General features: G+C 42.8%; 1 protein-coding gene and 1 long non-coding RNA gene across 3 annotated transcripts in view; one reads left to right on the forward strand and one right to left on the reverse strand.

Moving 5' to 3' along the window:
* Nucleotides 1-12,606, reverse strand: part of LOC143983070 (S-adenosyl-L-methionine-dependent tRNA 4-demethylwyosine synthase TYW1-like) — a 321,868-nt gene that overhangs the window by 298,408 nt on the left and 10,854 nt on the right. The gene's annotated exons all lie outside the window — the stretch shown is intronic.
* On the forward strand, nt 186-894 carry LOC143983073 (uncharacterized). Its single transcript, XR_013274566.1, has 2 exons — nt 186-433; nt 534-894. It is a non-coding gene; the product is annotated as an uncharacterized LOC143983073 (long non-coding RNA).

The following is a 12,606-nucleotide window of genomic DNA, read 5'->3' on the forward strand; positions in this document are numbered from 1 at the left end:
TTGAATTGGATGATTTTGTATTTCCCCATCATCCATTTCCACTTATTTAACACACATTTAGTCTTCTCCTATTTCCCAATCATTCATGTATATCTCATTCACACACATTTTCAGCAATCAGCTATATTCATTCAACACGTTCAATCCAACACTCAGTGTCCTGCTTTTGGTTTTTTTTTTTTTTTTTTTTTTTTTTTGATTGTTTTTTTGTGACCCGTCACACTTTTCTCTTTCGCAGATTTGGGTAACACACATATACATTTAGTACCTAGTGGACCTGTGTTGAGGATGTCTGTTTCGGTTCCCCCTGGCCTGCCCCCTGACATTGTTGGGGGGATGGTCTGAACCCTGCCTCAACCCCGGATGAGACGGTTTTATCCCAGCTCTAACAGTTCCCATTGCTGGAAGTTCTGCCCAATCTTTGGGCTACTTTGTAAGTCACTTTATCAATCAAGTGGACCAATTTGATACTTTCTCTATTTAACTGAGGTTCCGCCTATATTAACATTTGTCATATTTATTTGCTTTTTTAGTAAAAACATGCATCCCACCCCTGATGACTGGCAAGAAGCCAAGAAACGCGTCGGGTTCTCAAACTAAGGATGCCTACCTAAGCTTATTTTAATCCTTGATAATATCAACTTTTGTCTTATTGAGTTTGCACTCGTTCATGTGATTTTATGATTTTTGATTTATGCATTTCTGTTATGAACTGCATCCATGTATGTCCATTGATTTGTCTATACTTCGAGATTCTCTGATTACTATTATGAAAATACATTGAGTGTATATCCATATTTATATTATATTACTGTACTACTATTGTATGCATTCCGATCTTGGACAACCCCTAGTGGCTATTGATTATAAATTAAATCTAAATCATTTTATTCACATGTATTCATACATTGTTATTTTCAATTGACATGCTTCGTTTAAAGTCCCACTTGTTCCCCTTTTCTTTTTACAACGGTAAAGCGCCTCTAGATATAGTGGCGCTTTACCACCAGCACCCACAACACCCCAGTGTCAAAGTAGCCTAACAGATGATATTTTTAGCATGAGATCAGTTGTGCTAATGCAACATTTAATATACACGGCTTCATAAATTAGGCTATCTTGGCATCCAACAATCTTCCCAAAAGATTTAAAGCAAAACAATGGTTCATCTACCAAAAAGGTAATTACTTAGCCACTTAACCTCATTTTCATGAGCAATGCAGAAGGTTCTATTCACTCACACGTTATCTTGTAATTGACTAACTTTTCAAGTAAAGAAATGTATTCTTTCGTGGTACAATACAGGTAGTTCTTATAGCCTATAATCGTTTCAACAATATACAGTATAAAGGACTTCTCAAGCACTCACTCATAAAAGAAAAAAAATGTGCTTCAAATGCTGGATGTAAAATGGAAAAAAAAAAGTCAGCTGCAGCATGACAGAATGCCCAATGGTAATGCAAGATTGACATGCATTGCCACAAGTTATTGAAATGAACGGTTTCTTGCAGGTTGCTGTGCGTTTGAAAACATGCAGATGCAAAAAATTGATATTGCACGTTGAAAGCTACCGTACATTTCAAAAGACCCAGATTTAAAATGGTAATGCAGGCACATTGTGCGCTGATGCATGCATTTAAAAGCACAAAGCCTGCATTTTCTTGTGCACCGACATGCTTTCAGACACACGCAGATGAAAATGAATGGCAATGCAATCGAAACATGCATTGACGTGTGTTTGGCACAAACAAAGCATGCATTTTCTTTGCGGATTGCTACATGTTCAGCAACTCGAAAATGCAGCCTAAAACGGTAACACAATCGTGACACACATTGCGGTGCGATTTTGAAACGCAATTGGAAAGCGCATTTTTTATTGCAGATTGCTGTGCATTTAGAAATGCACAGATGGGAACGAAAAGGTAAAGTGTTGCCATGTGTTTTTGAAACTAAAAAAAGACAAAGGGGGTTATTTTCTAAAGGAAAATCCAAGTTGCATTACAAGTGCACTTGGAAGTGCAGTCTCTGTAGTCTGTTTATATGATGGGGAACAAGGAGAGAAAAAAAAAAAAAAAAAAACACACACACAACACACAGCATTTTTGCTTGTACATGTACACTTGATAAAAATCAGCAGAGCATCCCCTAATTTCAGATCTTCCCCTCAGAGCTAAATTGACTGCACTTCCAAGTGCATTTGTAGTGCAAAGTGGATTTGCCTTTAGTAAATCAACCCCAAAGTATGCATTTTCTTTGCTGGCTGTGTTCGAGCAACACATTGCTGCTAGTGTTCAAAACACAGAGCAAAGCATGCTTTTTATTGCAGGTTGCCGTGCATTCGCAAACGTGCACAAGTGAACAAATGGTAGCACAAGAGTGACAGAGGTCGCTGCGCATTCAGAAATGCAGAGAAGAAAACACAGCCTACAAGGGGAATGCAGATACTGGCGAGCTGCATCTCCAGTGCTGCATCTCATGGGCACTGGCGGGCTGCATTGATCTCTTGTATCATATGTCTGCAGCCTCTGCCCATTTCCTGTAGTACTTCTGCAGTCTTGGATCATCTCCTGTACCATGTCTGTTAGAGGTGCACCGAATGAAAATGTTGCCAATACTATCAGCAACATGTTTACGTTTAACTAAGATTGCAGACATGATACAAGAGATGGTCAGAGACTGCAGATTTCATTTTTCTTGAGCTTTTCTTGCAGTAAAGTTGCCAATAAAGGCCAACTTTAGTATTTTATAGTTACTAAAACTATTGCATTTCCATGTTCCGTGTACTGTGGGAGACCAGATATAGTGAATGCAGGGTCCTGCACTTTAAATTACAACTTTAAAAGTTGCAAATATCCACTTTTTTTTTTTTAATAATGCCACTTTGATAAAAGAAGGCAGCTTGGGTAGAACAAGGTTTTTTTCTAAAAAAAAAAAAAAAAAAAAAAAAAAAAGGTATGCAATTATTTATACCCACATTTTTAAATAACTCCATATTCACATACAAACTTAGTGCGAACAAGCCATCAGCAAAAAGACAGGAATTTAACATGACAGCTGAGTGACAGGTTGGCATGGAACCAGCAAGAGAATTGAGTGCCAAATGGAAAAACAGGGAAGATAATCATAAACAGCCAGTCTATGGGCAAAAACATGCAGATCTCAAGGGGGAAGAAATGAATCTACCAAAAGAGCAGAACTAAAACAGTCACATAATCTATGCACATACTGTAGCTGCAGTCTATTAGCATTTTAGGTTTGTTTTTACAGTTTGTGCATCACAAATGAGGATGCTTACCTTGGGATGGGTTTGTCAAAATCCTGTCAAATTATACAGGAGTTATATAGCGCCAAAAGTTTGCGCAGCGCTTTGCAACATGAGGGCATACAATACAGTTAGAATACAATTCAATCCAGGAAGAATTAGAGGGCCCTGCTCGTTAGAGTTTACAATCTAGGAGGGAGGGTCAAGTGATACAAAAAGGAAATAACTGTGGAGGATGATCTAATGGAGAAAGCAAAAAGTACAGCGGTTAGTAGGGGTGCAACGGATCAAAAAATCTCACGGATCGGAAAAAAAAAAACCCAACCACACACACACCCTGTCTGCCCTCTCTCTCTTGGCATTAACTGGGAACTTCTTCCCTTTCTCTACAGATCTTGAAAGGACCTGAAAGGACCTGATCCAGTCCGGGACCAAAAAGCTGGGAACCTTCAAAAAGGTAACCCGCAGAGCCGTGACCTGGACATATGGTCCCCTTGCCACATTTTGAGCCTGACATCCCTCCTTGCCTTGTTTATTATTTCAAGAGAGTCTATTACTTCCTTGGAATTATCCCCTCTAGAAACATGGCTAGAGAGCCTAGTCAGGTGTTAACATTTCTGGCTACGCTGGCAGAAGCCAGGGCAGGAGCCAAGGCTGCCGCATTGGCATCCCATGCACTGCACCGAAACGTTTCAGCCCTTCTATCCATTTGGTTTTTAATGCTACCCGAGTCTTCAAAAAGGACAAATCTGATTTTTTTTTTTTTTTTTTTTGAGACCTGAGAAAGGGCTGCATCTAATTTGGTGGTCTTGAAAAACATTTCTTGCTCCTCCCCAAATGAAAACATTCTCTTCCAGATTTTTTATTTAAGGATCTTTCTCTCCGGTTCCTTCCACTCCCTCAGAATTACTTCCTTAAGGGTTTGATGCACCGGGAATACCCTGGACTGAGGTATTCCTAATACCCTATACATCTTATACTGGGCCGTTACCTGTACTGGAGGCTCTGGGATGTCCTCAGAGGCATAGATTGCCCTGAGAAACTGTCCCATATCTTCCACGGGAAAGAGATGTCCAAGTCTAGGACTGGCACTGTCCTGGCTTTCAGAGTCTGAGTTTTCCCCTTCCTCTAAAGAGCTTTCCTCTGACTCTTCCGGGTCCTCAACCTCATCTACTCCCGAAGTGATAGAAGAGGGAGGCTTCGGCAGGGTTCTCTGACCTCTGTCAGATGTACCCCCTTGAGATGAAGTACCTTCCCTAGAAGACAGAGCCTCTGGCACTAGTGCTAAGCTCTTCCTTAGATGCAATAACGGTCTTCAGGGATTGGAGCACAGTCAGCATCTCTGACTATACTGTAAGGAAGTCCCTTATAACCTGTGTGGTTTCCTTGCCCGACAGTTTAATTATGCACCTCTAACAAAAAGGTTTTGCGTGATCCTGTGGGAGTCTTTCATTATAACTCCCACACCTTTTTGCTCTGGGGGGGGGGGGGATTTTTGCCTTTGGCGTTATGGACCTCTTGAGAAGATCCACTGGGTTCTAAGGAGACAAAATACATAAATACATGACAGCACTCATTTTAGCAGGCTGTACTCTTCCTCCTGCCCCCCCCCCCCCCCCCAAGGGGTGTGGGTAAGCACCCTCCTTAACCCACCCCTTGCCAAATAGAGGAAGACTCACCACTCGTGGTCCCCTCCTGGGTTGCAGCCACTGCTGTGTCCTCCTCTCCCTCCATTCCTGATCTCAGCTGGTTCCTTCTTCCAAGGAGCTCCTGTGAGGATCCAGGTGAGAGTGGCCTGTGGGACCTCCGCCTGGCTCCATCGGACTCTTACGGTCAGGACGCTGCTCGGCGCCATTTTGCTGGCGCCGCCGGGGGAAGTAGTGCCTTTTGGCCTCTAGTGTCTCCGGATCTGCCATTTTGGAGTGGACCGGAACCGGAAGTGATGCCTCCCAGAAAAGGAAGCAGCGCCATCTTGCTCCACCCATCCAGAACAGTCCCCCCTGAGAAGGGACTGAACCCTGGCTTGATCCACAGCTCTCTCCAGCTTTAGCATCCAGCAGCTCCCAGTTGGGGGGGGGGGGGGGGCTTCCGCTACAGACTTCAGGTCTGACAAAATAACAAAATGTTTTGCTGCCAGAAAACACAATCAAGAACAAGGTGCAGGGGGGAAGGGAGGGTCCTTTCAAGCTCATGTGTTGATTGTGTTTATTGTCAGGTGGACCAGTCATCTCTCAGGTGTGCCGTCCTGAAAGATGGCTTGAGAAATTATGTTTTTTTTTCCTTGCATGCCCCCCTTGGATCTACAGCGATTTCGGTGCAATTTGAAGTGCCCTTTGCACTTGCCGTTTCCTAGCCCGGACCTCGTACACAATTCTCTTTCCACCTTTATCACACTCAATAAATCCTCAGCTGTCCCTGGTGTTTTCTGGGACACGCTGAAGGCCTTCCTATAAGCCCAAATTTATTAGGTCTATCATTAAGACCAGGACTGGTTCTTGGGAACAATCTGTGCTGTGGGAGGTTGAGAGGGCAGAGTCAGCGTTCGTTGACTCCCCATTTGAACAAACTGAAAGGGCATGGTGTGAAGCCCAGCACATAGCCAAACACATGGTTCTAACAAAAGCTGAAAACAAGTGGTTCTTTCTTCAACAAAGGTTTTTTGAGGAGGGGGAAAGTACAGGTCATATGCTTGCAATGATAGTGAAATCGCTGAGGGGCTCCTCATTCATAGAGACGATTGCAGACCCTGCCGGAGTTCCGATCTCCTTGCACTCCTCGTTATATTAAATATATTCAGGGATTTCAAAGCTGATGTGTACTCCTCAAAGTCTTGCCAACACTAAAATCAGGTCCTTTCTTGAGAATAGTCAGGTTCCCCAACTCCTGACATCAGATGTAGAGCTACTGAATGCCCACCCTCTCCGTTGAGCTAATGGAGGCCTTAGCTCTCGCCTCTCCCGGCAAATCTCCAGGGGCAGATGGCTTGGCGGCAGAGGTTTATAAATGGTATGCTAAAACCCTGATGCCACAACAGAGATCTTTCTAGATGCTCTGGAGCGGGGAACTTTACCCTTGTCCATGAGGGAAGCGGTGATTGTCCTATTGTTGGAACCAGGTAAGGATGCCCTCTCTCTAGACTCATATAGGCCTATTTTATTGTTAACAACATATGTGAAACTGCTGGCTACCAGGTTGGCTACAGTCATCCCTAAAATTGTTTGTAAAGACCAATCTGGTTTCATTCCTTCAAGGTCTACAGCCTTAAATATCAGGTGTTAGAAGATGGAGTTAATTAAAATATTTTAAGTGATAAATGTTTCTGAAAAATATATGAAACACATGAATGTTATAATGTAATTAGTGTTAGTCTCTGAAGGTTACAGGACAGAGAGAAAAAAGTTGTTTTTCTGTGTAGGTACTTGTATTCTGAGTTACTATGTCAGAAAAATGGGCGGGAGTTATGCAACTTATCTACAGACTGAAGACATATAAAGGATATATGCAAAAATGGGTGTTACTCTAGGAAATGCTGACATAACATTATGAAACAGTATAAGAATAGAGTAGGGTTGAATGGTGGTGGGAAGAGAGAGGGAAGGAACCCTACACTTTGCATAATGTAACATCTGATATCTCTTCCTCCTTTTGAAGCCATCACCATACCATATACATGTTACCAGATGTTACTATGCAAGTCTTGTCTTTACTTATATTTCTAAAGAATAAACTACTTTTCTTGAAGTATTATACGAACTAAGGATTCTACAATTTCTAGTAAAAAACGAATTCCTATTATTTTGGTGGAAATGTGGCCTTGGATAAAGACAGACACATTTCTCCTTCACACACTCTCAAGGAGAAAGGGGACATACATATTTACAAAGACTTTGCTATTCATCCAGAAACACCTCAGATACAGGAATATTAGATATTTCTACTTTCTTCATCAGGTCACTGTTTCTTAATCTCCAATTGCCTGTGGACAACCCAAGTAACAGAGTCATCCTTTCTTTAGACGCGGCCAAGGCATCTGACAGCGTTGAATGGCCTTACCTGTGGGAAGTGCTGAGGTGCTTTGAGGTAGGAAACAAGTTCATAGCCTGGGAGATCTCACCGACTCTTTTCCTCTTTTCAGGGGCAAGCGACAGGGGTGCCCACTTTCACCCCCGTTTGCACTAGCCCTGGAGCCATTAGCGGCCACAATAAGATCCTGTCCCATCGTGGGCTCCAACAGGGAATCAGACATGGAGAAAGTTTCCCTCTACGTGGATGATACTCTCCTCTATCTTAGTGATGCCACCGAGTCCCTTACTAACACAAAGTCAGTGATCCAATACTTTGGCTCTTTGTCAGGATTCTCCATCAATTGGAGTAAATTGGTACTTTTACCTGTGGACAACCCAACGATTTTTTTGTCGGTTTCTGCAGAATCCCTACAGATAGTCTCCTCATTTAAATATCTGGGTGTACAGGTGTCAACCCTTCCAAATACCTAGAGGATAATTTGCTACCCCTTTTCAAGAAATTCCAAATGACTTGTAATACTTGGTGTAAGTTGCCACTGTCAGTAATTGGTAGGATAAACGTAATTAAAATGGTGTGGTGTCCCCAATTGTTGTACATAATGCATAATTTTCCTCAGTGGATTCCACGTAGATGGTTCACTCGTATTGACAGCCTAGTCAGATCATTGATATGGAAAAAAAAAAAAAAAGTAGCTAGGATACATCTCTAAACATTGCAGTATGAGAAAGATTGTGGAGGAGCGGCAGTACCCAATTGTATTTTTATGCCTCTCAGCTACAGCACTTGAGTGACGGTGGCTTACCAACTGAATCCAACCCGATCAATAGCCTGTTGCAGACTGGATTGCTGACAGCGACCATGGTAGCAGGCTTAGAGGCTGGTTTACCCAATCTACCACAATCAGCTCCCACTATAATACTTCTGAACAAACTCTGGACAGTCATGGCAGCTAGCTGGCATATGTAATGGTTTCCCCAAATATATAAATCAAAATACTAAAATCCTTCATGGACCTTCAAGCAGAATTTAATTTACCTAGACAGCAGTTTTACCAGTATGTCCAGTTGAGACATGCCCAACAAGCTCAGGGGTGCTCAACTTCCCTCTCGTTATCAAGCCATCCTCTTGTACGAGATGTATTTTACGGGCATAGAGAAAAAAGGCCAAATATCTGATATCGATTCATTATTACTGTCAACTCAACAAGATCCGACAACTTTGCCATGTAGGAGGGGCTGGACGCAGGATCTGGGGGAGATTGATGACGAGACCTGGGATATGCGTTTGCAATCTTGTCCGATTACATCGGTCTCGCAGTCCCACAGGTTGTCTCACCTATTTCTACTACACAGGGCTTATTGCACACCCATACAATTGCATCACTGGGGTAGGAGGGAGTCTCCTCTGTGTCCTAAATGCAATAGAGAGGAAGGTTCTCTAATACAATTAATCTGGCGCTGTCCCAAACTGCACCTGTACTGGGGGGAAAATAACCAAAGCTCTCTACTGTATTCCAGGTTGAGGTCCCATTGGACCCTTTAATCTGTGCGTTGGGAGCTATTGATGAGGAAAAATGTACACCCCCACATCATGTGAGAAGACTACTCTAAATACCCATAAGATGGGATTCTGGCTTTCCCCACTAGTACCTACTAAGAAACGATGGGTGGACCAAGTTAATTACATCCTTGTCAGAGAGCAGCTGACATATCAGCATAAAAATGCAAATTCCATTCTATATAACAGGGCTGGTTGGGAACTCCAGGGCTGGCTCCTCCACAATTGGTCTTGTTCCGGTTGCTACAAGCCTGAGCGTTGCAAATACTCGGAAGGAAGGAAGGGGGGGGGGGGGATGTAGCATTGCTTGTTAGGATCGGTAGCGGGCGAATCCCACAAATCGCTAGATGCATCATTTCTCGAATATACCTTATGAAAGGAAACCTCTTCTTTACGTGCAGGCGGAATGAGGATGAACATGTTAATTTTCTGGATCGTTGGCCTTCTGTTATTCTGTGCTGGGTGGGCAGGCTAGCTCCTGCCCACTCAGTATAGATGCTGTTTTGTTGTCAAAAGACTTCTAAGTATTATTATGCACTATTTTGTCTCACTATGACTTTTAGAGAAGGATGCCATTCAACACTAATACACAAGTAGTGGATCATGGACTTGTAGTAATAGGGTGTTATATACCTGCTGGTGCTAACAAAAAGGTTTTTTTTTTTTTTGCTTATTTTTATTTAACCGGTGATGTATAACTATTGGCACAATAAAGATTTTTCGATTAAAAAAAATAAATAAAAAATTATTATTTTAAATACAATGCAGTTAACCACTTCAGCTCCAGGAGGTTTACCCCCCTTCCTCCCCTTCATGACCAGGCCATTTTTTTTTTTTCGATGCGGCACTTCGTTATTTTAACAGACAATTGAACTGTTGTGCGACACTATACCCAAATAAAATTTATGTCCTTTTGTCCCCACAACTAGAGCTCTCTTTTGTGGCATTTGATCACCTCTGGGGGGGGGGGGGGGGGGGGGTTATTTTTTGTGCGATAAATAAAAAACGACAATTTTGACATACCGTATTTTTCGGACTATAAGGCGCACGTAAAAGCCTAAATTTTCTCATAAAATCGACCGTGCGCCTTATAATCCGGTGCGCCTTATATATGACCTTCGTGGAAAAAGCCACCCGGTCTCTTACCGTAAACTGACGTACCGTAAACCTCTCTCAGGTTGTTCTACTGCGTGACTGATAGCGATGAGTTTGAAATCCGCTTCGTAAGCATGTCTCTTAACAGGAGCCATTTTTGGGGCAGCGGGTATACCGTAGAAAATGAACGAATGAATGCGCACACCTCCTGACTAAGATGGCCGTAATGCCCAATCCAAGCAGTGCAGCTTCGTGAGCATTACGGCCATCTTAGTCAGGAGGTGTGCGCATTCATTCGTTCATTTTCTACGGTATACCCGCTGCCCCAAAAATGGCTCCTGTTAAGAGACATGCTTACGAAGCGGATTTCAAACTGAAGGCTATCAGTCATGCAGTAGAGCATGGAAATAGAGTAGCTGCGAGAGAATTCAACATTAATGAATCAATGGTACGAAAGTGGAGGAAGCAAGAAGATGCCCTGCGCCAGGTAAAGAAGACCAAACTGAGTTTCCGAGGAAACAAAGCAAGATGGCCACGGTTGGAGGACAAAATTGAACAGTGGGTTATTGAACAGAGAACCGCAGGTAGAAGCGTCTCTACTGTCTCTATTCGACTCAAAGCAACAGCGATCGCACGCGACATGGAGATCAGCGACTTTCGAGGAGGTCCCTCTTGGTGCTTCCGTTTCATGAAAAGGCGGAATCTCTCTATCCGCACAAGAACCACTATGTCACAGCAACTGCCAAAGGATTACGAAGAAAAGCTGGCCATTTTCCATACCTACTGCAAGAACAAGATCAATGAACAGAAAATCCGACCAGAGCACATCACCAACATGGACGAGGTCCCCCTTACCTTTGATATCCCTGTAAACCGTACTGTCGAGAGAACAGGGACCAGTACGGTATCTATACGCACTACAGGAAACGAAAAGTCATCCTTCACTGTAGTTCTCGGTTGCCAGGCTAATGGCCAGAAACTACCACCCATGGTAATTTTCAAGAGGAAGACTCTGCCAAAAGAAAAGTTTCCGGTTGGCATCATCATCAAGGCTAACCCGAAGGGCTGGATGGACGAGGAGAAGATGAGTGAGTGGCTGAGAGAGGTTTACGTCAAGAGACCGGGCGGCTTTTTCCACGAATCTCCATCCCTATTGGTCTGTGACTCCATGCGCGCCCATCTGACAGATACTGTCAAAGCCCAAGTGAAGAAAACTAATTCGGTGCTTGCCATCATTCCAGGTGGATTAACCAAAGAACTGCAGCCACTAGATATAGGTGTCAACAGGTCGTTTAAAGTTAAACTGCGAGCTGCGTGGGAGCATTGGATGACAGAAGGCGAACACACATTCACCAACACAGGGAGGCAACGCCGGGCGAGTTACGCCACTATCTGCCAGTGGATCGTGGATGCCTGGGCGAAGGTATCAGTCACCAGTGTAATCCGAGCTTTCAAGAAGTCCGGAATTATCACTGAACAGCTAAGTACCGGTACCGATGACAGCAACGAGCCTGACTCGGATACTGATGAGAATGATGAGAGGGATACGGGCGTGCTTGATGCCGAAATCGCCCAATTGTTAAACTCAGACACTGAAGATGAAGAATTTGATGGATTTGCGGGAGAAGAATAAAGTGAAAAAGTGAGTGTCTGGTTTTGTACGGTATTCACCGGTAACTGAACAGTGTTAATAGTTATTGAAGAATAAAGTGAAAAAATAATTGTCTGGTTTTGTATTTAATTGAACAGTGTTAAGAGTTATTGTTATAGACCATTTTATGGTTATTGCTAAAGAGTTGAATAAAATTTGACTTACAGTACCGCATCCGAGTTGTGTTTCATTAAATGCGCCTTATAATCCAGTGCGCCTTATAGTCCGATGCGCCTTATATATGGAAATATCCATTATATTAGCCGGTCGTTGCTAGTGCGCCTTATAATCCGGTGCGCCTTATCGTCCGAAAAATACGGTAATAAAAATAAATATATACAACCTTTTTGTAAATATTTTCTCTTTTCATGTGACAACACTGAATAACTTACACTTTGCTACAATGTAAACTTGTATAACAGTATAAATTTGCTGTACCCTCAAAATAACTTCACAGCCATTAATGTCTAAACCGCTGGCAACAAAAGTGAGTAAACCCCTAAGTGAAAACTTCCAAATATGGCCCAATTAGCCATTTTCCCTCCCTGATGTCATGGGACTCGTTAGTGTTACAAGGTTTCAGGTGTGAATTGGGAGCAGCTGCGCCATTTGACGGAGCGATCACGCCGTGCACCTACAGGTAAGCATTAATCTAGGCTTACCTGTAAGTAAAAGTGGTCTGTAAGGGTTTACGACCACTTTAATCAGCCCAATAAAAACTACACCACACCACACCACACAAAAAAAAAAAATAATAAATAAAAAACAACACTGCAAGTAGGTTATATATTTGTTCGCAGCTCAATGAACCAGGTGTAGTGCTGGGCTGCAGCTGGTTGCTGTTCATATGAGTTTTTAATGTGCGCCAAGGTGCCATCTGCAATGATTGACACTGCAGTGCACCAATACATGCAATGTGCTTTGCTGCAGCAAACAAGTGTGAACAGATCACAACAAAAATGAACAAATTCAATGGGATATAGAGAGATACACACAGTTTTAATTTATATACTGT

This window comes from Lithobates pipiens, unplaced genomic scaffold, assembly GCF_037356315.1.
Source record: "Lithobates pipiens isolate NorthernLeopardFrog02 unplaced genomic scaffold, aLitPip1_a1.2 Scaffold_16, whole genome shotgun sequence".
NCBI lineage: Eukaryota > Metazoa > Chordata > Amphibia > Anura > Ranidae > Lithobates > Lithobates pipiens.